The sequence below is a fragment of the Phalacrocorax aristotelis genome, chromosome 7 (assembly GCF_949628215.1).
Source record: "Phalacrocorax aristotelis chromosome 7, bGulAri2.1, whole genome shotgun sequence".
Taxonomy (NCBI): Eukaryota; Metazoa; Chordata; class Aves; order Suliformes; family Phalacrocoracidae; genus Phalacrocorax; species Phalacrocorax aristotelis.
This window is the reverse complement of record NC_134282.1, coordinates 26,343,733-26,369,175: the sequence shown is the minus strand read 5'-3', so window position 1 is coordinate 26,369,175 and position 25,443 is coordinate 26,343,733. Positions and strand designations below refer to the sequence as shown.

Genomic DNA, 25,443 nt, shown 5'->3' with positions numbered 1-25,443 from the left:
ATTTGAGCTCTTACACTATCTCACTCAGCCCACACAGGTTAGCTGAAAGTACGGGGGAATTCCCTATTTGGCAGGCACCAATTGCTGCTGCTCCTCCTTCTGGGGCAGGTAAAAGCCATGACAGTGGAGATGCCAATCCTTCCTGGGCAGGAGTGCAGCAGCATATTACTCCTTGCTGTGGTCCTGGGCTGGATTCTTAAGCTTGCCATTGAATCTTGACACTGTGTCTGCTTTTCTTTTTGATTTTTGTTTTATGATATTTGCTGAGCTTTTCCTCTAGTAAGTTTGAAAAACTTCCAGTGGGGTTTTTGGACCACATCCTGCTGCCTCCTGAATTTGGATGAAACGGATTAGTTTCAGTGCAGGTTAACATGCGTAACGTGGAACGAGGAGAGCCCCTAAACCTTCTGAATTGCACCAGTGTTTCATAACAGCATTATGTGGTGTAGCCAGCCATTAATCACTCACAATTATTAAATTATGAATTGTTAATGAGTGCAGAAGAAACAGCATAGAAATGAAAAGTGGATTTCATTATTAAAGCAATTTTAATTTCATCTCTATAGATAAGAAAATAAAGTCTGATTTCTATGATAGAGAATAATTATGAATCTTAATAATTAACCTGAAATTATAAGTTTACATGCATCATTCTCACAAAGAGTAAAAAATATTCAAGGTTTGCTATTCTTCTTATTTTGTATTTTAAACAAAAGAAAAAGCAATGCTTATTTTCAGAAATTGATCAGTGAGCCAAAATTTGATGCCCCTACTGTCTTGAAGTAGCAATTTACTCTTCAAGTGTCTCCATGATATCAGTGGAGTTTCTTTTCCTGGAAGGATACTACTTGATATGTATAAAAGTATCAGACTTCAAATACAAATGACTTAATACACTTGAAATCATTTAGGTCATGCCGAGTTCCCTTTGGCCATGTATGAGAATAGGTCCCAGCATATTCCTTAGATGCTTTGCATGAGTAATCACACTGTGGAAGAGCAGCAGACCTTTCTTCAGAGCATGATTAGACTTCTATACAGTGTACACTACTTCTTAAAGCATTTAAAATATTTTCTTTCCTACTGTGATAAAGGATTTGTTATGGTCACAGCAGTAATTTCAATGTTTGCAACTGGAGGGAAAACAGCCCAGCAAATACGCACTTCCATTGCGTTACACGCACGTTCACATGCGTGGAGGTCACATTTATCACAGTAGGTGTTCCTGCACTTCCACTGCGATAAACCAGAGCCTGTGGAATAGAGAAGGTTCAATAGGAAAGGAGGGGTGATAGCAATGCATGAGCCCGGGAGTAGGTCTGCAGTAAAAACAGATTAGGCAGACTTGGCTGCTCTAACAGAGAACTGGAAGAGAAAAATAAAAATGATGGGAAAAGATAAAGGGAGCTTATAATAGACCTGCAGGATGGAAAGTGAGGGCAGAGCACCCAGTGTTTTTGCAGGTTCATAAAGAGCCTAGCACAGTCATCATGGGAGGGTTTTAACGACCCTGCTATTGACTAGAATAAGAATTGCAGAATGAATGGGGAAGGATGAATGTTTCTGGTGGTTATTTCAGGACTGCTTTCTTGCTGCTTTTTCTTAAACAATCAATAAGATCAGCAGCTGTAGTGGTTGGAAGTGAAGACTAAGTGACAAAAGATAGAGCCTTCATCTGAGGGAAAATGGTCATTATACCATTGGGTTTTTTTGAGGTACTTGTGAAGAAACATTCAAACGCAGCAGCACAGAATTATTGGATTTCTAAAAGGTAGATGTGAGGAAATGTGAAAAGGCTGGGATGAAAGTGATTGAAAGAACTATTGTCCAAAAATTCCACTTGGGAGCAGTCAGATCTAGGGCCTGTGAAGAGGAATCTCTTTGTTATAGAAGTCCTTTTACTGTTAATAGTGGCAAAGGAAGGCACCTTTGTTGAGCAGGAAAATTAGTGTTTAAGCAGGTTAGAAGGGTAGAAATTGAGTGAAGAGAGTGAGGGAGGGTATTTCACCACGGAACATCATCAGGGACACTCAGAGTTGTCCTCTGTTCTCATGGTATAGCAGTATTTCAGGCTATATTGATCCTCCAGCAAATACGGAAACTCTGAGAATCTACAAGAAACCAGGATCACTAATGCTAGTCTGCTGCTCTCTGTGCCTCTACTCTACTACTTCAGCTGTTACCACCTGCCCCCAAATCCCTACTGAGTGGACGTTTTGTAGCCTGCAAGGCACAGCCTTGGATTTTATTACCTTTTCAGCAGATTCTCACCCTTGCCTGCAGCCCTCTGCCTGCTTTTTCCAGCTGTCTTCCAAGACAGGCCTCTGGGACCAGCTGTTTTCTCTCCACAAGAAGAGCATCAAGAAAGAATGATTCACTCAGCAAGTGCCATCCCTAATGTGCTGTGGTATATCCTGCTGCACAGGAAGGAAGAAGGATATAGCTGAACATTTCTCAATGCGCAAAAGAAATGAGGCAAAATAGATAATGTCCCTTTTATTAAAATAAGTGGTAGTTAAAAAAGCGAAATGAAAAATCAAACTTGCAGACTTGAATAAGTACTAAGTTCCTTTTTATGCAAGATTTCCATTTATAAGAAGTTAATAAATGAGAAAAAAATGTCTAATGGTTTTATAACATGACTAGTGTACCTTTATAGACTGTTATAAAATTATCAGCAAAAAGCATTATAGATGGTTACCTGCTGAGGTTATGATCAAGCTGTGTCACTCTTAACAACTGATCATTTTTTAAACATCTGTTCCTTTTCTGAATCCTTTACAAACCCTGTGCAGAACCTTCACATGAAATAAGACTAAATATTGAGTGAGGCATAGACATGCCACTTGCTGCTGGTTCTTGTATGCTGCAGCCTGCCGTGCCCCTGGTTCCTGCCAAGTGGAGTTACTGCTAGAAGAAGACTGGGGATGGGGTGGCTTTTGTTTTGCAGTAGCAGTGTGGGGATTTTGAGTGCTGGCAGGGGAAAGAGAGACAAGAGTAAGGTACACTGATTCATTAGCCAAAATACCATATTTGCAACTTACACTTTGAGGGGCTGTCAGCATGCTTGAAGACCGATAGTGCTTGTCTGGGCACACTGCAGCTTCTCCACCACTGTTCCTACTAGCAGTTTTCTGTCAAACAAAGAAAATATGCAAAAAGGTTTACATGGATAAAACTCACTTTTTCATTATCTCTCCTCAGAAATCTGGCTCCCAAAGGAGTAGGAAGAGGGAAGGAGGTTGCTTCTCATTCTTTTCAGGATGAAAACACTTCATGTGGGTTTCACTGACTTCCACCAGCCTGTGTTCTCTTTTGTCTTCCTGAGCAGCGTGCACATCAGGCCCATGTTCTCTTCTTAGCTGTCTTAATGTTTTAGCAGAGCCACAAACTCTTCCCACCTACAGGGCTTTGGCTGCCTCTAATCAAGGCCAGCTCCGGTTTAGTGCAGCTGTAACCTGGGGTCAGACTGCCCAGACTGATCTGGGACATGCCTTGGTAGGGGCTCAGGAGCTGCATTTAAGCTCAGGCCCTCAGGCTAGGTCCTTGCTTGTGCTCAGCCTCACACCTTACTGATCCCAGCTTTGTCTTGTTAAATTAACTTCCTAGCTTGACCTTGGATCTGCCTCCTCCCTGCAGGCTGACTGCTACTGCTGGGCCTACTCTGCTCCCTTCAGTGGTGTGGGACTGGTCCCTGGGCTGCAGTGGATACTGCCCTGTACTTGCCTTGTCATCATCTTCAGCTCATCTCCCCTTGCTGAGCAGCCCACACATGGTGCTCTTGGAGATGTTCCAGGTAGGAAAAGCCTCTCTTTTTTAATATTCGTAATCCTGAGAGGGTTTTTTTGTTTTGTGATAAAATACTGGGAAATGGAGAGGCTACCTGTGTATTTTCTTGGTTGTATTTTGAGACTCTTCTGCAGTGTGGGATGACTTTTCTTCCTGTTTGCATCCTCAGTGATTCTCTTTTTAAAAAGCGTGCCAGTTGCGGACTTCATCTCCCTAATTGTTCTGAATTTATTTCCTTCTTTCCCAAAAGAGAAAGATTGAGATATTTTTGGATCAGTCTTGTAGAACAAACAGTCTTATGTGCACCAGCAGACAGTCCCACCATCTGTCAAGCAATTAGCTGTTCTTACTTAAGCACCTCAGCTCTGTGCTCTGCAGGAGGAGACTCATGAGTCTGTTCCTCACTCGCTTTTGAGTAGATGTTTCTCCCTTCGTCCTCAGTTGGTTGATAGCAAGTGTGTGTGCAGTCAGTTGTAATAAAGGTGACTGGCTTTGTTAACGCCTGGTCGTTGCTTCAAATCCCAGTTTCTCTGGCTTGATCCTGGTCTGTGTGGGCTGGTGTTTCTCAGCTGTAAGTTTGGGATTCAATGCAGTGCTTTCCAGGCTGGGCACCAGGCTCTACCCAAGAGAGAAATCCATCCAATTTCCCTGGGGGTTGTTGTAAAGAGAGGTGAGCTACAGCCAGTGTGTCCTGAAGAGGCTCAGCGCTAGCTGGGGGCACTTATAATGGTGATAGGAAGGAAGGGAAAGGTAGAGGGTTTTGCAGCCTCTTTTTCACTGCAGGCAATACATATTCAATGAGGAGGGACTACTGGTGGGTGGAGCGGCGACTTCATCTGTCCCTGGCTTTCATCCTCTGTCCTGATAACTCTGCAGTGCACCTCTTATAGGGCATAGGGTTTTGCCTACTTCTTCTTCTCATCTGCTGTTCTCCACAGTCTCAACAGCTTTCCACTTGGAAGGTTCAGTGGAGAGGACTGCATTTTGTGGCTGGTATTACATGGAAACAAGTCAAGCACCAATCTTAATTCCAGATGCTGTTTTGGAAAGTGACTTCATTGTTAAGCAGATTTTCAGGAAAGAGATTTCTCCAGATTAGCTCACGTGATTTAGACTCAAGAGTGATTGTAGGCAGGTAGCTAATCCTTGGCATTGGAGAGTTGGGGTTTGTTTTTTGTTGGGGGGGGGGTGTGTGTGTGTGTGTGTTTGTTTTTAATATATAGCAGGAACAGTTGTTTTTACAGGTAAAATGAAACTGTAGCTTGGCAAAGTACATCCCTATAAAACGCTAACCTTCTATTTATGTAGTCTTTCCTTGGGCTGTTTCTTTGTGGGTTTTTTTGTTTGTTTGTTTGTTTTTATGATACTGAGTGGCTTCATACTTATAAGTCTTTTAACCCCCGTAATCTGATATGGTAAATTTCTTCTTGTCTCCAAATATTTTCTTGAGACCAATTCTAGGCTTAATGTGCCAAAGAATTCAAAAATAATAATAGTTGATAAGGGCATCTTGTGCAGATTTAGTATAGCAGGGAGTATTTGTTTTGAATGTAGCCTTTTTATACCTGCACCACACCAGTTTATAAAACCACATTTTTGATGAAGAATGGTATAAGCAGGAAAGCAGTAATAGCTGTCTGAATAGACTTTTGGCTTATTTAACTAAGAGGGGGAAGCCTTACCAGGATACTGCCAACTCTTGTGCTCCTCAGAAAGGAGAGACAAATTTTAAAGTGACAGAAGTCAGTATGACATCGTGGAAGTCAATTTGCACAATCCAGCTTATATTTTCCACCTGTTTGGGCACATAGATGGACAACTGAGTTTGAAAAATCTCACTTGAAAATTTGTTCTTTGTTTCACTGCTATGTCATCACAGGATATGAGCCTCTGTCCCAGTGTGGGAAGTGAACTTGTGAACTGGCTTATGAACAAAAATGCTTCCCAAAAGAATCTGTAGAAAATTGCAGAGCATGATTTAATGCAAGAAAGAGGGCAGGCACTGAAAGGTCAGCATGATGACAGATGATATTTTACTCTCGGTTCTGCAGCTGTTTGCTGTTGCAGGAGGGTGATGGTGGGGAAGGACAAATCCCAGTAGTGGTATATCAAGAGACTGTGTCAGTATGGCATGTAGAAGTGCTTACTTATGGGGTTGTCCACCTGGCACCTAACGATGCTTGCAGGAATGCTTCTGCTGGCTCTGCAACCCTGGGGAATCAATAGATTTATGAACTCCTAAGCTGCAGGTAGTATAGTGTGGATTTATGGAGAGGTGGGGAAGCCAAAAGCAGGCTAAAAGTCATCTTCCTCCCTCCTTTACCATTGTTTAAAATCCCCAGGCTGTATGATGGAGGAGACATCTTGCAGCCCTTTATTGCAACTGTAGCTGTATGGTGGAAGAGGTACAAGGCATACAGAGCTGGCTGATAGTGGGAGTAATCAGGGACTCCCTCCCAGCAGCTGACAAGAGGGGGAAGAGCCCCAGCTTTACCTGTTACCAACCAGCTTTTTTATTTTGGGGAGGCAAGAAGCAAGTGTATTGTCCTGCACACCATGTCTTTATACCTGGTCCAAGATTTAGGAAGGCACAAAAAAGATGAGGCCAGGAGGGATGGGCTCTTAATTCTTTGCGCAAGGCCATGCTTCAGCCTGTTCTGTGTCCTGTGGAGGTCCCCTCCAGATTTGTCCCAAGCTCTGCCATGCTTTAGAAGAAATCATTGTCATTGTTCCTTTAGGGTCAGTGATCCATGTCAACCTACAGCACCTGGGGTCTGCCTCAGCAGCTATTGTGACCCAGCATGGTGTACAGGGGTTTCAGAGGATTGCTAATGGAAGAAGTTTGTGCTTGACAGTGTCTCTGTTCCGCCATTTTGTACATAGCTTGTTTCACATGTATTTTCTTGGCAAAGGAGAGAGAGCTCTGCATTTGGGTGAGGCTGCAAAAGTGATTCTTTTTTGCAATTATCAGTGTCTATCTTAGCCTGCAAAATCTGGTGATTATCATAATCATCAAAACAAACAACATCTTTTTTTTGGACATTAATGACATTTTTTTTCTGGAGATTAGTTAAGGGGAAAGGCATATGTTGGTGTGGTAAATCACTCTTACAAAAATATAACTTTCCTTCAATTATACCTTAGTAAAACGTACATATTGCTCTGACTTATGCAGCTTTTATCATTACCATAATTAAAAATGCAGAAGACATTAACCCTTGAATACCCTCAGAAGGTATTAAGTAAAGAGGAGACAAATTATTCTAAATTCCCCTGATTCCTATTATGCACAATTTTGGCCCTCCATTCTTTGGAATGAAAATAGAATGGAAAATACACTACAGAGAACTAAACTAAAAATATATATTGTGAACTACTGCATTTTAGAAGGGAAAATAAAAGTCCCTGTCAGTGGTTGAGCTAATCCTGCTCAAGTGTTTTTACTAACTCTAAAAGTGTGTGTGTCATGGTTCAGCCTCAGTTGGCAACTAAACACCACGCAGCCACTCACTCACTTCCCCCCACCCCTGTGGGATGGCGGAGAGAATCGGAAGAGCAAAAGAGCTTGTGGGTTGAGATAAGCACAGTTTAATAATTACAATAAAAATAATAATTATAACAATTATGATAATAACAATAATGATAATATAATAAAATGGAAGGGGGGTAGGAAAAAAAACCAAGAAACACAAACGATACAACCGCTCACCACCCGCTGATTGACGCTGCCCATCCCCGAGCCACAATTGCTTCTCTCCTACCCCCCAGCCAGCTCCTCCCAGGTAACATACTGGGCATGACGTTACATGATATGGAATATCCTTTTGGTCAGTTTGAATCCGCTCTCTTAGCTGTGCCCCCTCCCCTCCCGGATTCCTGTGCACCCGGCAGAGCATGGGGAGCTGGAAAAGTCCTTGACTAGCACAAGCACTACCCAGCAACCACCAAAACATCGGTGCTTTATCAACATTGTTTTCATACTAAGTCTAAAGCACAGCACTGTGCCAGCTGCAGTGAAGAAAATTAACTCTATCCCAGCTAAAACCATGACAGTGTGATTTGTGGAAGGGAAGCTCTGGAGGCTTCTCTTGAGACTCGTGGTTTATTCGTAGTGTTCAGTGCAATGCTCATGTAAACTTCATAGTTTTCTTAGTGGTCATGGTCTTATCATACACAAGCAACATCTTAGAATAGGGGAAACAAGTATCTTTATGTTTAAAGATCATTTCTCCTCTTCAGTTGGTGTAGTTGTATTTAATTGCCATGGTACAGGAACTAGAAATGCCCCTGACCAGGGAGCAAAAGGAAGTTAGCTAGCAAAGATAAGAGTAACTTGATGTATGAAATGTAAATGGAGAGCTCAGACAGGCACAAAGAATACAGACTTTCAGGTGTTGATATGGTTACCCACCTGCCTGTCTAGTAGACATCTGCATACCATATGATCTCATGTAGTCAGGTAGGAGTTGAAAGGGGCACGTAGGGCTGTGTGGTGCCCTGCGATGGGGCTATTTCACTTCTCTGTCTTGATGCTTTTCTATATGATGCCATTATATATTCTTCAGGCTGTAGGAAAGGCCAAGACAGAAACTGCTGCAATAGATTAGTATTAGGAAGCTTACTTGAGATTTGGGGTGGGAAGGTTCCCCGTGCCCCATTTCATCTGCTTGGTGTGGGAAGTGATAGGTTGAACCTGCACGTTTGCAGGGTGACGTGTCTCATCCCCTGCAAGGAGTGGGCTTGACATCTCTCCTGAGCAGCTCCCATCAGGTAACATAGCTCCCTCCACGTGAGACTGCAAAAACTGGCCCTCCTTTTCTGCTTGTGCTTTGGCATGGTTTGTGCAACTTCTTTCTGTGTCCCCGTGTGTGAGTGAGACCCTCTCCACCAGGGCTGGTGTCACAGGAATGTAAGGCAGGAGGTGTCAACTCTGCACCTGATAGGTCATAGGCCAGATGCCAAACGGCTGTCAAGACAGAACAGGCAATTGGACATGACCAAAGCAAAAATTCATAGTGTTTGGGAAAAGTCATATCCAGGTATAACAAAGGCTCTCAGAATTGCAATTTTGGACAGGATTTAAATGTAGGTGCCACATGTGACTATTTTCTTCTTTTTTTAACAGTCGCCAGTTGTTTTTCTTGGATGTAGTCTTTGGCCTTCCCAGACTATTTTCTCTTGTTCTCTGCTGGGTTGGCAAGTCCTTTTACAAAGGCACGTTCCTGCATACTACCATGTGTGTTGCTCTAAGGAAAGTACTGTCGTAACATTGCATATATTTTTTTTCACTCAAATGTATTTCTGCATGTAGAACCAGTTAAAAAATATAGCTCAAAGTGCTGAGACTCACCTTCCTACATGTACCAGTGATCCTAAATAAATGATGAAGTAAATGCATTTAAGATGCAAATGTAAAGTATCTTATTTTCAGCTTGGCTTGCATTAAGCTGTTAATTTCCGTTAGCATTAATGAGAAAATACACCCAAAGGTTTTCCCCAGGCAAGAATTCTGATCCTCCTAACAATAATTTCCCTCTTACAGTGTCTTTCAATCAAGGCTATTTGTATTTTGCAAACTTAATTAAGAATTAATTAATTGACAATATCCCTGGAAGGAACAGCAAATGGCATTTTCCCCATTTTACCAGTGAGTGAATGGAGGTTGCCCTGTGGGATGTGGGACTCCGGGCTCTAATGTTGAAATCTAAATCACCTGTGTTACCATCTTCAACTTACTGGGGACTTTTACACATTGATATATATTGGATATCCATATTTATCATCTAATGTATTGCTTCTTTGATACATATTTACTAACTAGGTATATGAGAAAGCTGTCCTTCTTAGCCAAGCCTTACTTGCGACTGTGAAAGGATCTCACTTGCACACAGCAGTTCTGTCTTATTTATTATGATTGCCATTTCTGTTAATACCCAACAGATTTGTTAAGATTTTCATCTCTCCATTTGTAGAAATAGCAGATAATTTTAATAGTTATCTGCAGAAACAAATTACATTTTGACTGTAAACTGTGGCTGATGCAATGAAATGGTACACTGGGATATCAACCCTATGATTTCCTACCGGATATTCTCTATCTGTATGAACAGCCCTAGCATTGTGCTTAGTGGCTAGCTAATTTCTACATATTCATTTTATGTAATATATATTCCTATCACTCAATCAGATTTGTAAACCAAATTCACAAATGATGGGGAGTATGTTCTTCTTTGCAATTAGGATGATTCACCAGTGGCATAACTAATAGGAGAACAGGAAACTGAGAAATTATACCCTTCTGCTTGAGACTGGGAGTAGAGCTTGGGAACAAAGACGTTAAGAAGCAGAAAGATAGAATGAGAAAGAAAGGGAGAGGATCAAAATACTGAAAAGAAGTAAGGAGATGGGAAGATCAGCAACAGTATATTGGAACAAGAGAAGTGATTACAGCACACGAGAGGCTGGGGAAGCCGCTTTCCATGAAGAAAGAGAAAATTATGAAATAAGTAAGGATAGTATTTTACTTTCCACAGAGGGAAAGAATGGAAAATGTATTAGGACAGATTCATTCTGAGGGCTACAGAAGGTAATAGATGATGGAGAGGGCTAGCAGAGTTGGGCACATCTGTGTGGTCCAGGTGAGGACCTGTGGGTGGAGAAAGTATTTTGGTACTGCCTGAGAAGAAGGGAATCCAGTCTGAGCCCTGGTGCGTATGCAGAAGTTGAAATTCACAAAATGGATGAACACAATATATTGATACGCTACTGCTGCAGTATATTGCTCTCATCCCTCTGGCTTGCTCAGTAGGGCAGATTACAGGCTAACTGTGCGAGTGTTGTGTTGGTAGGTTCCCCACCAGAAAACCCAAAGTGCTACAAATGCCTTATAAGCCTATTCCCATGTACTGAACCTGCATTATCACCACCAAAGGCAACAGGGAGAGCTGGTGTGTTAGGAAAGTATTGTAATCCACCTTTCTTGTAATTAAGTCTAGACATAATAGCTGAGGCTTATTTGTGTACTTCTTGATGCTAATAGCTTATTCTTTTAGTCTCTCAGAAGGTAAAAAAAACTATGGACACCTCCTGTTTTGACATGAAATCTCTGTGGAGACTAACTTTTCTTCAAGCTACTTGTCACAGGACAATATCTCTGACTGTGTGCAGAAGCAGCCACCTGTTCAAAGTCAAGGATTTGGTCCACCTTACTCTTCTGAGATTTCTTAGCTTGCTCACTGATTCCAGGTATATGTGAAAGATGGGCTCTGGAAGGTTTTTTAGATTGCTGAAAGTTGTTGAATTTTCCTCTTTCTCTCCAGAAAGATTCAGTGTCCAGCATAATCTCTTGGCTATTGGCTGTTACCTATTAATGCCTGTTAACTCAGGGGAATTAGCATTGGATAAAGGAGTTCCAGGGACAGAAATCTGAAAAGAAAAGAACTTGGTGAAAGTGGTCCTAGAGAGACATGACAAGCTGGCATCCTTAAGCAGGTAATCAATTAATGTGGTTTTGTTTGAAAATGACAATGCAGATTTGAGAGCAAAATCAGTTGTTTTTTATTTATTTTAAATCCAAAAAGAGAAACAAATCCTATTTTTCCTAGTCATAGCAAGTTCAAAAGCGTCTCCATCTGGTTTGTTACTGTCTGCCTCCAATAAACTTATAGGTTGCTTCTTCATTGCTATGCAGCCTGTATATTGAACAATATCATCATTTCAGTTGCATTTTTTGATTACTTTTTCCGTACAGTCCCCATTCACAGGACCATATAATCACATGAGTCTCAGCTTTCATTTTAAAGGGTCTAGCTGGCATTGCCTCGTTGGAAGCTTGAAAAGTGGACCCTAATGACTCAAACCTGAAAGGAAAAGGAAAATACTTGAAATTTTCTTAATAAAGGCTGATCCCATTATTTACGTTGAACAATTGAAAAAGAAACAATTTTGTACCTTTTGTGGGATCTTACCCTTTCTATAGCTCTGGATTCACATTATTAAATTAAATCTCTTAATTTGCATCTTAACTTTCCATCTTAAATAGTGGAAAAAATAAAATCCACCCCCTTTTCTACCTGTCCCTCTCTTTATTCAACTCATTTGAATTTTAAAATCTTACTTTGAGAAGAAACAATTCTAAACAGTAATAAACATGTCTCTGTGCAGCTTTGTGCTGGTTGGAAGTCACTAATCTTTTTGTTATCCTTTGCGAGGGTGATCTTTGTCTAGTCCCATGTATTGATTAAAATTAAGCATTACACAACCTTTATTATTTAAAAGGATTATTCTTTTATTGTTTTCTCTCTGCCTTCTTTTTACAAATTAACTTTTTTGTACCCTAGCTGATCTACTAGCTGGTTTGTTGGTTTCTTTTTTCTTTAACAGAAATGTTGCACAGTGAATTAATTTCTTATTTTTCTTACATTCCGCTTTTATGAAACATGCCAGTGGATACTTCCAGGGCACGGTAGTGTGAATAAGCATGGAATTGGACATGTGTAGCTGTAGGATAGGGAGCTTAAGTCCTCTTATGCATATACTGATTAATAAGGATGATCACAAAGAACATTTGAATTGTTTCTGTGCCAAACCGTTTTTTTGTCTTGTATTGGTTTATACCTGTGCAGCTTTGCTAGCTTGGGTAAATGTCCTTATACATAGCCATGATGAGTTATCTGTTTTGTGATGTGGGTTTTTTGTTTGGTTTTGCTTTGTTTTTCCTTGTTGAAGACACAAATTTATTTAACTGCATCATTTTTCAAGAATCATGCTGAGTAGAGTAGGATCTAAGGCATACTTGAATCTGGTCTGTCTGGCCAAAAATGTGTGTAATTTATATTCTTTCCTTTTAGGACTGGGACATCAAGTGCCATATGTAAAACCCTGGGGTTTGCTTCTAATTCTGAGAGAGTGCTTATCTGATATCTACTGACCCCTAAAAGCTAGTACTCTGCACTAACCTTAAATTTACACCAAACAGTTCTTTCTTGTAGACCTAGTTCCAACCGGTGTGTGTTAGTCCTTCTAGATTGACCCTGCAGCACGTTTAAAACTTTGGGAAAGGCAACCAAGCCCAAAATAAAAACAGCAATCCAGCCCTTGAAAGTAACATGTCTAACCATGGCATGGTAGTTCTGTGTAGGTACAGCTGAGTCATCCCGTGGCTCTGAACCCTAACACTAAGTTTGATCCAAGTTGTGATGAAGATCTGGGAGTTGATTCTGCCAGACCACTAACAGGAGGTGAGGTGGTATCCTGGTTTCAGCTGGGATAGAGTTAAATTTCTTCGTAGCAGCTAGTATGGGGCTGTGTTTTGGATTTTTGCTGGAAACAGTGGTGATAATGTGGAGATGTTTTAGTTGTTTCTAAGTAGCGCTTACACCGGTCAAGGACTTTTTCAGCTCCCCATGCTCTGACGGGTGCACAAGAAGCTGGGAGGGGGCACAGCCGGGACAGCTGACCCAAACTGACCAACGGGATATTCCATACCATATGGCGTCATGCTCAGTATATAGAGCTGGGGGAAGAAGAAGGAAAGGGCGGGGACACACATTCTGAGTGATGGCGTTTGTCTTCCCAAGTAACCATTGCACGTGATGGAGCCCTGCTTTTCCTGGAGACCTGCCTTCCCATGGGAAGGAGTGAATGAATTCCTTGTTTTGCTTTGCTTGCACATGTGGCTTTTGCTTTACCTATTAACCTGTCTTTATCTCAACCCATGAGTTGCCTCACTTTTACTCTTCCGATTCTCTCCCCCGTCCCACCAGGGGGGAGTGAGTGAGAGGCTGCGTGGTGCTTGGTGGCTGACTGGGGCTAAACCACGACAGGTGGGTAATTTCTGGTGCCATGTCAGGCAACAAGCTGCATTTGGCAGGTGGAAGTCAGCACCTATGCTGAAAAGGAGCCGTCATATAGGTGAGAAATGCTCTGTGGCAAATTCTGAAAAGACATAGAAACCAAACAAAATGTTTCAGAAAGGCAAGGAAGCAAAAGTACACTACAGGGACTGTTTGTTATCTAATAGTGTGACTACTCTGTTCTAAATAGAGATTTGTTTGTAAGAAAACAATAACACAAGTGGGAAGATGGGAATCCTCCTGCCTGTCAGTGACTCATCAGCACAGGGCAGAACACGATGCTTGAAATAGACAGGCTGTGTCATGTAGTTAGTAGGATACTTACTCAAGATGTTCTGTGTGGCCTAAAAAGTCATTCGTTCCACCTTTTCTGGTGTTTTCAGACTGGATATTTGTCAGACCTGTGAATTTGTGTAGTGTCTTACCTTGGCTAGACTCTCAAGGTGCTTCCATAGCATAAATAATACGATAGTGCATTCAGTGCTGTGCATAGCAATTGTGCTGTGCCAATAATCAACATAAACAAGTTGGCAAAATGTCTTGAGTACTCTTTAAAATTACCACTCTGAGTGCAAGATAAGAAAGTTATGACAGTTTAATCATCTGTTTAAACATTAAGTTTCTGCTTTGCCTTAGCAGGATGCTGCTAATGGACTCTCTCCCAAGCTACCACTCAATTACATTTACTATGGTTAACAAGGTTAAGCAATAAACTCTCATTTGGTCTTTCAGCAGGACAATTTATTCATTAACAACCTCTGGGCAAAGCCTAGGCAGCTCATGTGCTTAAAAACCAATTAGACTTATCCCTAGTTTTACTAAGTCTCTCTTTGGTCTTGAAGTTTCAGCAGCAAATTTGGAAGGAAGTAGATCTGCAACCAGTCCTTCACAGCTATGCATTTTCTTTCTTCCTTCTTCAGGGTTAATGCAGGATTCCTCCTAATATAGGTTTCATAGAATCATAGAATGTCCTGAGTTGGAAGGGACCCACAAGGATCATCAAGTCCAACTCCTGTCCCTGCACAAGACAACCCCAAATTCACACCATGTTTCTGAGGGTGTTGTCCAAGTGCTTGTTGAATAGTGTCAGGCTTGGTGCCATGACTGCCTCCCTGGGGAGCCTGTTCCAGTGCTCCACCACTCTCTGGGTGAAGAACCTTTTCCTAATATCCAACCTAAACCTCCCCTGGCACACCTTCCTGCCATTCCCTCGGGTCCAGGTCACCAGAGAGAAGAGATCAGCTCCTGTTCCTCCTCCTTCCCTTGTAAGGAAGCTGCAGACCATGATGAGCTCTCCCCTCAGTCTCATCTTCTCTAGGCTGAACAAACCAGCTAGATAGATTCTTTGGTATGGTTTATCTCTCTGTAATTAAGCATCCATTGACAAAACTGGCTTCAAAATGGCTGTTAATAGATTTTTAACAGTGCTTTTTCTTCTGATGTCTCTCCTATAAAGTTTTTTTAGGTTTTTCACTGAAAATCCAAACTGTGAAACATCAGTTCTCCCTTCTGTCCCTTCCTACCTTCTTGGTAGTAAAAATGGCAAAAGGTTATGTATTTATGAGCACTATTCTATTTAATTTAAAAGTCAAAACTTTATAAGCCAACTTTTCCATCAAAAGTTTTGAATACAAAAAAGTTGTTCTCACCTGAGTCCTGGAATTCCTCTTTCTTGGCACGAGGAATATATTGGGGGACAGTAACTGAACCCCAATTCTTTTCAGGGCCTCATCCACAAAGAGTTGAGGTTTTTTTCTTTTACGTCTGGCTTTTGGCAGATGTAAACGTACTGCTAGCTGAATAGCCATCCCTGATACTCTGGAGTCCAGTCTCATGATGGATAAGTCCCAGGGCTTCCAGGTTACTAACCATAAGCCCACTATTCCCCTTTCTCCTTGAAGAACTATTTACTACTTATTCATATTGTCATTTCTGTTAATGTAGGTCTCAAGTTAAATGGATTTCTTTTATGTGAATTTTGCCATCTGAATAGAGCTTATAAAATATTCAAAGCCATCTGATCCTAAAATAACAATACTGCTGTGCCACCAGGTAGAAACAGCCTTGAGCTTGTCAGGATTGTCTCTTGAAGAGTCTGCAGGTAGCAGTGGCTAGGACATATCCCATGACTCTAGGAATCAAACAATTCTATAAGGAAATGAAAAGTAAAATTACTTTTTATGGTTTTAGAAGCCAACTGACATTTTAAGTAATTTTAATGTAATACAAAATGGCAGCTAATTCCCTAAAACAACATCACAGCTTCAGATTATGCAGGTTCTTCAACTTCTGTGTGATAAACAATGCTGCTGAAAAAAACTAGACTGTGAGATAGTACATGCTACGCCCATGAACTAGGAGTGCACATCCCTCATAAAAGGAGCTGGAAACAACATAAGACTGGTGTTATCCTACCTTAGCTCAATATTGCAGTGTGGCCCTGAGCGGAGTTTTTAATATTCCAGTTCTGAAATGGTATTTAAACAGGGAAAGCAAAAATCTGGTTTTAAAGGACCACTGGTCTTCTCCCAATAGAACAGTCTGTAGATTGTAACAGTGAGAGCTTGGACTTAGAAAACTTTTGCCTGTGCTATACAGTGTAGATAAAATAGAGCATGTTTGTTTTGGTTTTGGGGTTTTTTTGGGTGGGGGTTTTGTTTTGTTTTGTTTTCTGACAATGAGTGCAAAGTGAAGAGCACCAGTCCTTAGCATTTAACTCTATTTCTAGATAAAGTTAAATGGAAGGGATAAGTGAGAGAACATGACTCCTGACAACACACGCTGAGGCATCTGCTCAGCAAACACTGTGCAGTCTGAAAGGAACCTTTTAATTCCCCTAAAACCAAATCTCTTCCTGACTGCACTTTTGTCCATTTGTTCTTCAAACACCATGGGTTGGGTTTGTTGGTTTGTTTTGTTTATTTTTTTCCCCATTCCTGCTTGGGAATCCATCAGAGCTCTCTCTTGTTTCCTAAAATGGCGTGCTCCATTTGCCTTGTGCTTCCTGAAGTCAACCCATTGTGTTGGCTGGTAGACTCACAGACAGAACCAACTCCTTTGCTCTTTCTCTGGATGACAGTGTAGAACCCAGAAATTATTTTGCTGTCTCTTGTGTCATAAAGTTTCTCCTGTGTCTTTCAGGTGCTCCATCACTGGTGTTATTGACAGAAAGCACAATTGGAATACTTGTGCTCTAAGGGACCCCTGGCCTCTCTTCTGTGACTGGCTCTGCATCAGCAAGCAGTACAGTGCAGGAGGAGTGGATCTGTACAAGGAAGAAACCGGAACTGGAGAGCAGCCATCCATGTTTCTTCTGGGGGTGGGGAAAGTTTCTGTGTATTTTCTCAGAGTTTTTATGGACTGAATATTCACTGGAGGTTGCAGCACATTAAAAGCACACCTGGAGCACAACTTAGAGTTTACTGTCACCTAAAGTGGTCCCCTTAGTACAGTCTGAGGCAGCTGTGTGGTGCAGACCAGAGTAAACAGGGATCCTGAGAGGTTCGCTTCAACAGTGGTCTCCTCATTCCAAATGAAATGCTAATGTAGACGTACCCCTTCAGTTCCTCTGCAGAGCTAAATGCCCACCTTCCCTTCCTTTCCTTTTGCAGCAGGTGGGTTAGTACTCCATTTTAGCTCACAGGGATGGGACAGACAGGCTGGCATGGAGGTTGGGTAAGTAAGTTCATGGCAGTTAGGGAAAGAAAGGCTTTGGAGGAGGCACTAGGATATTTAACTTTGATGCAGTTGGAACACTCATTAAATAGTTCTTTTGGTAAAGGCAGATGTAAAAATACCTCACATGATTATCAGAATGAAATATTGAAGATAGGTAGTAGACAGGAAAGTATTTACTTCCCTGTTATGAGGTGCATGTTTTAAGAGGAACCTAAGGAGATTTCTTGGTCGTTTCTTGTTATAACAGTCAACATGCAGGAGGAATTCTGACTTCTTGGAGTCAGAATATGGACCTTTTCCATAAAGCAAAAATTCAGCCAAAATTCTGCTCACAAATATAGAAAGACTTCATTTGATTTTGATTTATCTAAACAAAATGTTTCCATTTTACTAAAGCAGTAAGAGAGAGTCGAGCTATATACTTTAACAATTCCCTGCTGAAAACATGACCAGCCTTGCCACATTCCTGCAAAACAGTTGGGTTCTATCGAAACTATATTTTATGATAGAAACATTTTCCCTTTTGATGCATTGCAGCCAGTTCTGGCTGTACATACTGATGTGATATGTCTTAGCTATCACACTGGCAATGACACAGAAGCTTGAGGCAGGCAAGCAAGACTGAGCAACCCTGTTGTCCCCGTGAGGAAGGCTTACCACAGCTTGCAGCTGATTGTCATTGGACCTTTTGCTTCGTCCATAATGTCAGTGCTAAATGAAAGGGATCACTTGCTCATTAAGCAGCGTTGGTCTTACTCTTTTCTGCAGGAAAGATCTTTTTGTAAAAACAACTTTATGGATGGAACTTCCTTAGAGCATTTAGGTTTAGGCTGTCAGGTCTTTGTGTTGCATAGATGGAAAGATGTGATGGAAGGGGAGCTTCAATGCAGGTACCTTCCCTAAGGAAAGGCTCATCAGAGTTTTGATCCTTGACTCTCCTACAGGCCTTACCTTTATAGCTTCTCATGACAAATGGGCCTGGAGGATGCAGGAGGAAGTGCTTTTACTTCCTTTTCTGTTCTTACAGGCTATCTTGCCAGAACTTTGTGGTCCTGTGACTTTTGCCTCTTATTCTCTTTAATAGCACATTTGTGCTTTTAATATTCTGGATTTACACCATTTGCTGGTCTGAAATAAAAGCCCATTTGCCTCTGCTGTTTTATTAAATAGGCTTATAGCTGTCTTCTGTATCGAGTTTCTTTGTTGCAAACCAGACATCTGTTGTACAGCGTAATGCATGGGAGGCTGTAATTACCCTGTGGTTTGCATATTCAGCCAAAGTTCAGGTGAAGGCTTGAGGTCAAAAGGCCCGGTTCTGTCATGTCCACAGCATTTAAAAAATGATGGCTTTAATAAGGCTGGCAAGATAAAGCAAATGTGTTGCTCAAGGACAGTCAACTGTCCAGGAGCTGACAGTTCCCCACTAGTGATGGCAGAAAAGTGCATCTGTATTGAGGGTGGTGGACCTGATGGGCTCCCTGTGTTTACAGGACTGGCACGTGTTTTGATTCTGCAAACATCATCCCTGCACAGACAGAAGTAAACACCTTACAAAAAGGGGTCTGCAACTGCAGTGTGCTGCAGGCATTCCTTATTTCACCTTAACTTTTGCTGTCAGTGTTCAGTGTCTTTGCTTTTTTGGCATATGAGCATCACGGTGCTCATCTCTGGTGCCTTACAGGGACAGCCTGAGAGTTGAAGGGTTTGAAATCACCAGTAATTTAGAAAGGACTGTCCTGCTTGTTGCCTTATCTTTACACACTTACTGAGTTAATTCAGCAACTCAGGTGAGGAAATGCACATGGGGATGGAGGGCAGGGAAAGGTCCAGTAGGCACTTTCCTGCAAATCATGCTTATGTGCCAGGGAGGAAGAAAAGAGAGAGAAAGAGAACACCACTGAGGTGTATTTTAGCAACTTTCAAGAATATCTGATGATGTGAATTACTTCAGTGAATTTTTCTTATTGCACCTCACATTGATGGTGACCAAATGGAGGGCCCTAAGTTGTACAGTAGCTTCTGTAAGACAGCTTTACCCTCTGCACCAAAGATGTTCTGAGGGCCTGAAGAAATCTTGTGCATGTATTATAATAAACAAGTTAAGGGGACTTCTGGTGACACATTTTATATGCACGTTATGTTACATATAAGTAAGCAAGGCTGAAGCACAGAAAAGGGAAGTTCTCAATGTCCAGGCAGGCAGGAGAAGCTTCTGTCATACTGTGGGGTACGTCTGGAGTCTGGGAGTTGGGGGAACCACTTCTCCAAAGGTTTGCAGCACATATCTGACTGCTTATTGCTTCAGAAGCACAGTTAGGCAAGTGAGTGAAGTGCTGCTGTTAAATTTTAGAGGATGCAGGCAAGGGATAGGAAACCAAAGTCATACAGTGCAATAGCAGCTTAAAATTAAAGTGAAAAAACAAAAAAGGGCCCTTCACAGCTGGACTCTTACTCTGGGTTTGAGCCCAGTTGTATTTCAAAAATACATGAAAGACACAACTATGACTTTCTGCACTCTTAGTGGAAAGAAAACTCATTTGGAAATTAAGTATTGCTCTTAATGCTTATGATTTTGATATGTTAGTTTACAGAAGGGAGACATATATTAAAAATAATGAAGCAGCACTGGCATTTCAATGCCACTCAATTACAGCATGTCTCTCTCTTGAGGGTGACAGTTATTAGACTGCAGGTGTGACTATTACCAGCATTTCTCTGGAGATGACTTTTTTGTTCATGTTTGAAAAAATGTCATAAACCTTGTTGCCTTTGTCATCCATTTTTTAGCTCCTAGCTTTATGCAAGGGAAAAGGGGGGGGGGGGAGGACGAAGAGAAGACAATAAATAAGTGTGATGCTTGCTATTCCAAGAAGGTAAGGAAGAAGGCCATTACTGGCAGCGTCCCAAGGAAGTGCCACTCAGCTGTGGATGATTCTCCTGGGGAGAGTTGCTTGCTTTATAATGTAGTCCCAGAAGACCGCAAGTTCACAAGTTATTTTAAAGATGTTCCTTATCCAAGATGTAATCATGGCTGCACATCAGAAACTATATAAATTAACACTCTTATTAGGACCCATGAATAGCTACAGTTTGTCTCTTAAGAGTCACCTGAAAAAATCCCTATTTAAATGTAAATGCAGCCATCCCATAGGTAACAGGGATTTCTCCCACAGAAAGCACAGGAAAGAAGTGGGCAATTGAAAGGGGACTCTCTTGCAGACCCGAAAGGTGGGCACTTTTTTTCTCTATGGGTAAAACCTGTTACTCATTCATTTTTATGCCCTGTGTTGAGTCAGTAAAACCAAGCCCAAAACAAAAAACCATTGTGTTTTATGCTGATCAAGTAGAATTATTTCCCCAGTTCTAGAAAAGTCCTTTCTCAGCAGTGATCACAGTGCCTGTTTTGATACTATATTACCCTAAAAGGAAAAGCAGTTCTTCAGGAACAAAGGACTTATGTAAGAGCAGAGTCAAAATTCTGGTGTCTACTGGCCAGAAAACACAATAATCAGAAGTTCCTCACTGTCATATTTTGGATTTGCATCCTTTTCTGCTGGCCCGTTCATGTTCACATGCTGCTGTGTTTCCACACATAGCAGCAGCCAAAGCCTGAACTACTGTGGGGCTCTGAAAAAGAACCTGTTTCCTTGGCATGTGTTCGTTTGGTTGCCTGAAAAATAGAGGCTTTAGTTGGATGTTGCAGAAGACATGCCACAATCAGGGATGGGCAGGACTGTAGAACAAGGAGGAAGGAACAGAGGCAGTCCTGTCAGAAAGGTTATGGGAGGCCGCAATGGTACGTCTGCTTCACTACCAGGGGATTTGCACTGTGAGAAGGGTCCATGTGCAAGAATGCAGTTGCCCAAGGCAGCACATGCTCTGTAGAATTTAAACTTGTCTGTTTTCTGATTAGTTATTGAGCAGCTGGTGTTGCAGGTTTTCAAAAGCAAATGCAGAGCTCACTTTGAATAAACTAAATTCATTGAGTCACTGGGCTGAAGGCACAGCTTGAGCTAAGGTGAAAAGTGCACCAAAATTAGCTATTCTGGTTATCAACTACCAGTTGAGGTAAATATGACATAAATGCTTTTATGTGCTTTTGCTAGAGACATCCTTTCCAACTTCTTTCTGAGCTCGAGGAACTGATAAATATTTTGAAACCAATTCTGGTCATAGATATGTGGTTGTTTTTTCCAGGACTTCATGCTTGTGTTTAACAGGCTGCCCCTGGGTTTCAGGTCTCTTCTTCACTGTCCTCATCCTTCTTTATGACATTGAGCAACTTTGACATTGAACAACATTTATTGCAATGGCTTGATCCAAAGCCTGTTAATGTCTCTGACACCTTCATTGGATTTCAGTTTGTACACCTCAGTTCAGGCTTGAGGATTCCCTTAGTCTGTTAGGATCTTGAAAAATTGTTTTAAGCCCACTGACAATTGGCACAGCTGTTCTTTGAGTCCGTTCAAGACCATTAGAAACAGCCCTCCATGGATCTGAAAACCATAGATTAAGAACCACCGAACTAAACACAATTTAAATAATGCCTCAAGCAGATACTTTTATTTGCTTCTCCCTCTCCCAACTCTGATCAAATCCAGCCTTTTCTTTTTACCTTAAGGGGTAGAAAATGGTTCAAGCAGTGCACTGACAAATGGATAACTACAGGAAAACACAATTGCTTCGAGGAAGTTACCCTTCACATGAGCCATTTAAGGGGGAAAAAATAAAATTGCTTCACATAAAATTGTATAAACTCCATTGTATAATCTAGGAAAGGGTAGTAAAATAGTACAGAGTTGGAAAATTTTTAATTAAACTCACTCTTGTTGACTTAAAGTTTGTTTATTACTTCTAGCAAAGATTTATGTACAATAGGAAACCACACAATTTGTTATTGCAGAGCTTGTTGTCATGTAATTTGTAGAACTGAGTGAAAGAGAGATTATAACATTCAAACAAATTTATTGTTCTGTAGCTCGGGGATTTTCTTTTGGGTTTTTTTTGTTCTTTAGTTTTGGCTTTTGTTTCATAAAATAAGAGTAAATAAAGTGCTGAAGCTACTCTTGGAATTTCCCCAGAGCAGTGGGATACTCACACATGCTTCAGACCAGCAGCTCTGGACTCTATCAATCAAGGCAGCAGGCTTAGGTTTCCCCAAAGCCATAGTCATATATTGCTATAGAAGTGGATAAATAGTTGGTCTAATCTTTAAAACAGCCTGTTATATTAAGGAAGAGATCTAGCATATAAAATCATATAAGAACATGCACCTTTATATTGGTCTTGGATTCTCAAAACCGTATGGAGGAGGGTCAGCTACAGAACTGCTCACAGGAAACAGTTAAGTGTCAGAAAAGCACAGAATCCTTATTGCCAACTTCATTTTCTCTAATGAATTAGCTACAGCCACCTCATTAAGGAGACTGCTCTTGATCAAACTTTTCTGTCAGTTTTCTAAATGACCAAATTGAATTTAACCTCTCTCAACTTGAAAACTATTATTCTTCACCTTAATGACAGGACTTGATTTAAACTATTCCTTTTAATTCCCTACATTATTACAGTATGTATTAAATGTTAAAAAGAAGCCATCCCAAAACGTCCCTATACTGACATGGAAATCTTAATTTCACTAAAATTAAATAACTCTCAAATTCTTAGGGTATGGCTGGATGAACAACATCTCACCTTTTCTCAAAGCTGTTTACATATTTCTTCCAGTTGTTCATTCCTGACCCCATATGATATTAGTTCAGGAGTCCCTCAGTTGTGGAGCATGGGTGCAGGCTGGGACTTTACTCTGAGCCCCAAAATTGTTGCTTTGGCACAAGAAAGGGAGCAGTTAAGAGCCGGAGATACGGATGGGGAGGAATGGGAGCAGGATAAAGACCTCTTACCCTAGCATTTGCAGAGCTAGTTGTTGCCACAGTGCTGCACACGAACGCTCTTATATTATAGCGCATGATATTTTCTACAGTCTCCTGTGACCTTGCTGCGGGAAGTACTGAACACAATGTGCAATTGGACCCAGTTTTTAGGCTGAGAGCAGGATTTTACCCTTAATGCTTCTACATCATAATTTAATGACAGTAAATTATGACTAACTCATTGGATGTCCTGAATGAGACATCTGGGGAATGGTTTTTACCATTCTTGTGAACTGTTGGGCAAGGCTCTCTGAATTTGGCTGTCCCTACAGAGAAGTTAGAGTGACATTGGCTGTGGGATCTTTTAGAATTTTAGCATGTTTATTTCACTCAATTGAAATTTTTCACATTTTAATCTTCTTCCTTTCTATTGCTGTCTTCTTTGAAGGGGAGAAAAAAAAGGAAAAATCTGACACCACCCTGAGAGCTTTCCCTTTGAAAAACAGAGGCCGCCCTCAGCAAAGCAGCAATTCTTGGGCTGAGTGCTGCTATTGAAATCTCAAATTTTGTACATTCAGAGATCTCTTCAAAATATTTATGCTGCAAAATCCTGCCTTTACTGGGGCATGACACAATATCAGAAAGAGGATTTTGTGAGGCAATGAATAGAATCTTTTGTTTGTATTATGGTTTATTGTTTCTTCCTCTCTTTGTCATAAGGTAGGAGTAACGTTCGTGGCATTGGAAGACACATGCACAATAAACAGCTTGGTGGTTCTCAAACAACTCAACTTTGCTTTGGTACTTAATCACCTAGAGAAAATGTTTATTGCCGTGCACATTCCTCTGCTGTGAACATTATCTTTTTAATTATAAAACATTGTGCTGTACAAAACATACAGCACAGTATACAGAATAAAATCTGGTATCTGTTTCTCAGGCAGGAATACTTCTGTGGTGGGATCCTTGTTGCTTTGGTCTGCTTACCTTGACTTGACTAATATGGGTCTAAACTATCTTCTCTGACTTCAGTGAGCTTTGGGCTGGCATCCTTTTTTAAATGTGGGGTACTCCTGTGGAAGCTCAGCTCAGCTTCCCCCTTTGGGTTTAAGCCCTGAAGGAGCAAGTTCTCAAGGGCCAGATTTTACTGCCTTTATTCAATGAAGAAAAGGGAATGTTGGCAAAGTAAGTCACAGTAAAAAGTAAAAGGCTGACAGAATTGGACTTCATCACTACTATGGCTATAACCCTTTGTCCTGGTTTTGGCTGGGATAGAGTTAATTTTCCTCCTAGTAGCTGGTATAGTGATGCATTTTGCATTTAGTATGAGAATAATATTGATAACACACTGATGTTTTAGTTGTTGCTAAGTAATGCTTATACTAGTCAAGGACTTTTCCAGCTGCCCATGCTCTGCCAGGGGCACAAGAAGCCGGGAGGAGAGGGGATACAGCCAAGACAGCTGATCCAAACTGGCCAAAGAGATATTCCATACCACGTGATGTCATGCTCAGCATATGAAGCTGGGAGGAGTTGGCCAGGGGGCACCGATTGCAGCTCAGGGACTGTCTGGGCATCAGTTGGCAGATGATGAGTGGTTGCATCACTTGTTTCTCCTGGGTTTTGTTTCTCTCTCTCTTTTGTTGTTGTTGTTATTATTATTATTTTATTTCAATTACTAAACTGTTCTTATCTCAATTTATGAATTGTCTCACTTTTATTCTTCCAGTTCTCTCCCCCATCCCACCAGGGTGGGGGAGTGAGCAAGCAGCTGTGTGGTGCTTGGTTATGACTGGGGCTAAACAATGACACCCTTTCTTAAAATCTTCCTTGTCTCAGACTTGTTGAATACCACTGTCTTGTTTAACTGTTGCCTTTTATGTTGGAAATGAGAAAAAATTCAGGAAGTTAAAGAGCAAGTTTGACTTAAAAGGGTGTTGTGATAAATAACTTTAGACATTCTCTGTACCATGGGAAAAAACCCTACTGTGTCCTTACCCCCTTGCAGTGATGCACAGCAGAGGTGTAACGTGGACAGTGGGTGGCTCAGGGAGGGGCTGTGCAGAGGGCAGGTGGCCGTCCCAGACACCAAGTCCTTGTCACCCCTGGCTCCCTGGGAACAGGCAGCTGCAGCCTGACTCATGAACATGCCCCTCTGCAGCAGTTTGGCTCCTTTGTCACAGACGAAGCATGGAGGAAAATGCCATGTGAAAGCAGCTCAGCACTTCCCTCATGCCTCACCCCTCCAGGGC

At 41.4% G+C, this 25,443-nt stretch overlaps 1 long non-coding RNA gene across 2 annotated transcripts in view; it reads left to right on the top strand.

Annotated features, from left to right (window-relative positions):
* The window catches only part of LOC142059526 (uncharacterized), a 193,858-nt gene extending 173,748 nt beyond the window's left edge, over positions 1-20,110 (top strand). For both annotated transcript variants that reach the window (XR_012661394.1, XR_012661393.1), the window contains exon 3: positions 16,785-20,110. This is a non-coding gene — a long non-coding RNA (uncharacterized LOC142059526). The remainder of the gene's footprint in view (positions 1-16,784) is intronic.
* The last annotated feature ends 5,333 nt before the right edge of the window (positions 20,111-25,443 follow it).